Consider the following 6,727-nt stretch of genomic DNA (forward strand, 5'->3'; position numbering starts at 1 on the left):
AGGTAGCTGCAGAGCGATAAGGTCCCCTCTTCTTCAGGCTAAACAACACCAACTTCCTCAGCTACTCCTCGTAAGACTTGTGTTTCAGACCCTTCACCAGATTCATCGCCCTTCTCTGGACTCTTCTCTTTCCCCTAGTTACTGCTCAGTTCTGCTGGCTCTTGTCCAGGCAGCCCATTCATCTTGGGATTGTCTTCTATTTTTCTTTAAACAAAAGATTAGCCAAGTGTATGGCATTCACAATGCAATTGCTTAGCATAACTGTCCAGCTGCAGCTACTGAATGACAACTAAAAAACAATTTCAAAGTTTGACACAAACACCTGTGCAAATCTTGAGGGGCTCAGATCTTGAGGGGCTTGGTATAAACGGGGACAGCAGGTCCTGCCGCCACCAAGAGAGCTGGGACATGGGTGTGTGTTGGTGTCCCTGTCTGTCCCTCTGTCTGTGTCCCGTCAGACTCCTTTCCCCAGGAGGCAAACAGTGTGTGCATCCCCTCGGGCAGCAGGAGCCCAGCTGTATCCATGCCAGCAAGCGTGAATGGGAGAGTGGGTTTGCCTGTGGCCTTCTCTCAGCACTTGGAGATAGAGGAAGGCCTGTGGCCACTGACAGGAGACTGGCAGACCTCACTGCATGGTGCCAGTCCAATGGCCAGAGTGTGCCTGTGGCACACAGGGAATTTCTCGGTCTGTTTTTGCGTGCAAGGCCATCTCCAGAACTATGAAGTACATCGATGATGGCTAAAAACCAAACTGGGTTGTTCACTTGGAGGAGAAAGGCATATTGGTGCTCAAAGTGGTGACTCTTGGATGCTAGAATACTAATGTGGTTTTAGAAGTGTGAGATTTTGTTTTGTTTCTGACTCTTACGTATTAAGGATTAAAAACTTTTTCTAAATATAGAAGTTGAGTTTCTCACTTTAATATTTTGGGCTGATATACTCTGAAACTTTGAGAAAACTGCTAGCTGTCTTGTCATAATTCTGTAGTCAGGTACCAAACCTGAAAATGTTGCGTGTCAGAAATTAAAACTAGAAACTTAGAAGTAAAAACTGAAAGATCTCTGCTACCTGTAATGTGGTGGTTTGACCCTGGCCAGCAACTAAGTGCCTATCCAGTTGCTCACTCACTTCCCACCAGTAGGATGGGGGAGAGAATGAGAAGGGCAAAAGCAAAAAACTCATGGTTTGAGATGAAGACAGTTCAATAGGTAAGCAAAACTGCTTATGCAAACACAAGGAATTAATTCACCACTTCCCATCAGCAGGCAGGTGCACAAATGCCATAACTCTACATATCCTCTCTTTCCTTCTTCTTTTCCCAGCTCTATATGCTGAGCATGATGCCATATGGTATGGGATGTCCCCGTGGTCAGTTGGGGTCAGCTGTCCTGCCTGTGTCCCCTCCAAGCTCCTTGTGTACCTCCAGCCTGCTCGCTGGTGGGGTGGAGTGAGAAGAAGAAAAGGCCTTGATGCTGTGTAAGCCCTGCTCAACAATAGCCAAAGCACCACTGTGTTATCAATGCTGGTTTTTAGTCACAAATCTGTCACGGCTGGGAGTGGAAGGTTTAGATAAAATTTGTTTAAAAGTCCTGCTGTCTAGTCAGAAAGGAGTCCTGCAGAAAGGACTCCCTTGCTTTCTAAACCCCTGCTCAGAGAGCAGTCTAGGTACGGCTGAATCCAATCTTAGCCTTGGATTATGTCAAAGGCTTAAATTTAAGGAATTATTAGAGGTGTGATTGAACAACTTTTGTCTTGCAGTTTTTAATGATTGGCAAAATGAGAATATTTATATAAAATTAATAATTTATTTATACAAATGATCAGACAAAAGATCTTAATCAGAACTATTTACTACACAATAGCTAAAAATCTACTAGTAGAGTATAATATAGCATAAAGAAGCACTGTAAGAAAGCAATTATTGAAGCAGTTATACTAAAGCTAGCAAAAAGAAATAATTATTAAGTAGAGATTTGATGTAACTCACCCATACCAATGCTCATGGGGAGATCTCTTTCTCTCAGCCTCGAGGAGTATCCTTGGAGGGTGTCCCCAGACAAAGGAGGAATCTCCACACACACAACCCAAGAAGATTGTTATGTCAGAAGAACCTGACTGTATGAGAGGGGACTGAACTTTTATAGTATAAAGTGATTGACTACTATCACTTTACAGGCCAACTATCACCTTATCTGTCAAATCAGACTTCAAAAATCGGAGTATGTCTTTGAAGTCTAGTGAACCAGGATGGTTTTAGCATAATTAATACCAAGACCTGGCTCCAGAAGTTGATCTTGCATGATAGCTTGCATGATAGCTTGACTGGATTTTAGGCCTTATCAGGGTGGGTCTATCCTGCCACAAAATCCAAACCACAGCATTTATGGAAAAGGAACTCCAACCTAGACAGCATGGAGAACTTTTGACTGTGACCTGAATGCTGAACTGCAATACTGTGAAGCTGCAGCTGGAATGGCCAGCTAACCATCCTCCATGGTTTCCAGTCCTGTGCAGTTCAAAGACACGGTGCTTTCTAATTATTCTCTCTAGACCCTATTGACAGCAGCTTACAGTTCAGAAACACTGATAATGGTGGCAAATGGAGCTGGGATCTCATAGAACCATTTAAGCTAGACTGTAGCTCTACAGTTATGCAGAGTTCATACCTTGTTCATAGTTAGCCAAACCCTCAGTGAGAACATGGACAGACCAGTCTCTTCCAGCCCATAAATAAAACACAGAAAAAATCCACATGGTCTGGTACCCAGATCCATCTCAAGGGTTGATGCTACCTGCTCTACACTGTGACAATATTGTTCTTATGGAGAATGTAAACAGGTATAATTGGTTTTTTCCTGCAGTACTATATTTTGTGCTTGAAGAAGAATGGCACTGCTGAGGAGATATATTCTATGTATATATATATATGTATACAACATTTTATATATAGTACATTTCATGCAGCTCCCACATTCTGGACTTTATATCCTGATCAAGTATGCTTGCAAAAGACTCTTTCCTTGATTTAGGAGAAAAAAGAAATCTGAAAAATATAGGATCTCCCCTGGGTTGTCTCTGTATTTGAAGTGTTCGTATGAGGACCATGTCAAGCATAAAACTGTAGTCACGTGTTGTTTCATTCAGCCTTCCTTGCATTGATTCATGGTGTGCAGCTGCTGTCTAAGTAAGTCAAAATGTCCTGTGGTGATGCACAGTGAATTAGTAGAGAGGATTTCTAAACTGTAATCACTTTAAAAGCCAAATAACTTCATTATGGAATCAGTTTTTTATAATTCGGTGTTCCATATTTTGACAGGCATATCTTCCCTAAACATTGGCATTATTCCTGTCTGTCTTTCTCTGTGATTGCATCCTCTGGTTAAGGCTGCCAACAACATTTCAAGAGATCACCTGAATATAGATTAGCACATAATTTCTTTTCTTGGTAAAATTTATATAGTCACAGATATATGGAAATTTAAATTCGTCTAACCCAAGCAGCCATTTTAATCTGCAAAGAATTACTATTGTGACCAATGTTTTCTCACACAGCTATAGATTTAAAACATTTAATTACTATCTGGCAGCTCTAGTTCCTTAATTAAATTTGGTCCTGTATATTTCTTTATGTCTGAAATGCTCTTCAATTATCCTAAATATTTTCCTCCTAGAGATTAAAACTAGCAGCATTTACAGTCTCCTATTTGGGAGTGAGCCAGGTCTTTTTTTTCTAAAATTTCACTGCAGTCATTGCTGACCAGAAGCAAATATATAATTAAATCACAAGTAAGAATAACAAAAAACAGTTACTAAATCTCAACCCACTCTCCACCTCACATTTTGGATATAACTTTATAGAGAAAAAGGAAATAAGAATGAAGAGAGAAAAAAAAAAAGATAAAATTAATAGTAACTTTCTTAGAAAGATATTTAAAATAAAAGCATTGTAGAGGCTTTAAAAAGAGTTATCAAGATAGGGATGGACATCAAAACTCATATTTTTAGGTTTATAAACATTAAGGAACAATGAGTATAAAGACCTGAGGCTGAGACAGAGCTGAAATTTGATGTGATTAAATGCTCATTGAACTGAGATGGAAGTAAGACAGGCAATATAATCCCAGGTCTTTGAACTTCAAGGACTAGTGATGCTACATTAAATTTACTATGCAAACAAAACTAGCACAAAATATTTAAGTTACAAACCAATTACATATTGGCCCGATGGGATTATCCAAAACCCCGGGAATATATGGGAGACCTTTTTATCTTCTAGGGAGCACATCAATTTGGAAGGTAATTTTCAGTAACATAAAAAACAGGAATGCAAGTATCTTCAAATAGTAAACAAAAAGTACATATTTAAAGTGACAAAAGTCCTGTGGTTTATTTAAATATATCTATATCTAGAAAGGTAGGAAGACCAGAGGGTATAATTAGTTTACTTGGTTAACATTCCATAGCTAAACATGGTTTAACTGGCAGCACGTAGTCTGCATGCAATCTGTGGGATCTTCTGTCTGCTATTTCTTCTTGAAGGAAATAGGGAATAACTGTTTGGATTGGGTTTATTTGTCAAGCACCTATCTCTGCTCTTCCAGGAAAGCCTCTTGCCTCTAGTACTCTGTGAATACAGGGTATTCAGAAAGATCTGTCAACAATGTTCCTATATCGAAAGTGTTCAAGGGAAGATGTCATCTGGCAGAATCAGGACAACTGTTGATAGTTCAATGTGGTTTTTGTGGGAGTTCCCAGAATTTGAACTTGGCTGCTGTATTTAATGTATTTTTTACTACAATAGATTAAGTCTTACACAGAAAATATAATTTTCTTTCAGTTTAGCTTTGGCAGCTATGACCTGCCAAAACAGTGAGAGATTCTGTCTGTCCTGGGGCTGTCCAGGATTGGATTTCCAACACCTCTGGACTTGGAGAGCTAGCAGTGGGAAAGGAAGTTTGAGGTGGATATTGCCAAGAAGTTCACTTTGTCATTACACTGAGAAGGCACAATATCATTGCAGAAACTCTTGAGAAGCATTTGATCTGGTAAGTGCGGCAGCTGGAAGAGTTCAAGAGAGCTTTGGGAGTGAGTTTTTTTCTGAAATCTCAGGATATCAGTAGCTCTTGTGATCATTCCATCTCTACTCTTGAGAAATTTTTGCTTGCAATGCTATGACAATTTACTGTACCTCTCCATACTTTAGATTTTGAATGTCTAATTTAGTATTGAATTGGCTTCATACAGCATTTCTGTGATAAATTTCCAGGTTGTTTGGTTTGGTTTTGTCTTATTTTTTATTTCCCTAATTACTGAAACAAACCCACACTAAAGTGTGGAGAATGAAGATATGTAAGATAAAAACTTTTAAAGGCACAGTGAAGTATCTTGATTAGAAAACTTGGATCTTTCTTACTCGAGCACCAAATGAATGAGTCCTGACATAGCATTTGAATTTAAATTAATTTGCTTGTTTCTTGCCAAAAATGCATAGTCCTTTAAGACTGGTTTTGTGAGTAGTGAGCAGCAGGTAATGTCCTGGTTTTATTGCTTCTCCAGGAGCTGCAGTCCCATAGAACTGGTGGTGGAAAGGGAGGAGTGCAGTAAGGAGATGGACATCTGTGCTTTGTGGTTGTGAAGTGAACTGTGTTAAAGGGAAATTTCCCATAGAAAATAATGTAGGAACAAGAAGAGGTTTGGGGAGAACACAATGGATTGTCATGGCCTGTGGTCACAATATACCAGCAGTTTTGCAACTGATAATGTTTTTTGATAAATTAAAGGAAGTTTCTTAGGGGCTGAGAGATTCATATTTGTATTAAAAAATAAAATCACCACCAAAGCAAACAGAACATAGTCCAGTAAAAATCTATTGCTATTTCTAATTTCTAAAGCTCTACAGTTCTCAAACTCAGTATGTTAAAATATTTTATTAGTCCTTTTGTTGTTGTTGAGGTCTGATGTTCTGCTATTTCATCATCACTTCAACCTAGAATTTCTTCAGTCTAGCTCTGAAATTTGTATTGGATTTTATTACAGACTTTATATTACAATAACTGCAAGAGAGCGTTAGTGTCTTCGTTTCCCCACACCTGTTTGGTTGTCTCCAAATATTTCATCACAGGCAACATTTTGGTTTTTGCTGGTTACTTAGAGTGTTGAAAAGATTTAATAAGGTATCATTCATCTATGGGATCTACAAATGACAGGTATTTGGCTTTTATTTGACAAGAACTGCACATAGGCAGAGTTTTCTATCGAAACATAAATAGTAGAATAAAATGAAGGAGGAAGAGGGGAGAGAGACAAGGGCAGGATAGGGGTGTGTGTGGGTGAACCAAAACAACAAAACAAAACCAAAACTACAGCTTCAGTTGTAGCATACAAGAGTAGAACTGAACTGCCCCCAGTTACATTGGACAAATGAGGCTGGTCACTTCGATACCTTTGAAAGGAAAATTCAAGTAATTCGGATCCCTGACAATCTTAATTTTGCAGTTCACACTATGTAACCAAAGGGTTCAAGAACACATAGGAAAGAACACAGGGCTTTAAGGCTATCAGACAAATCCTTCACATACAATATGTGCAAAATAAAGGGAGAGCAGATGTTTTCTCATATTTTTAAGGATATTTTGAAATCAAGTCTTTCTATGTTTCCTGCAGATGCACTGAAAATCAGGATATTTAAATTCATCCTGCCAGTGCTTCTGTATGTTTATTTCCCTTT

The sequence above is a fragment of the Chiroxiphia lanceolata genome, chromosome 1 (assembly GCF_009829145.1).
Source record: "Chiroxiphia lanceolata isolate bChiLan1 chromosome 1, bChiLan1.pri, whole genome shotgun sequence".
NCBI classification, from domain to species: domain Eukaryota; kingdom Metazoa; phylum Chordata; class Aves; order Passeriformes; family Pipridae; genus Chiroxiphia; species Chiroxiphia lanceolata.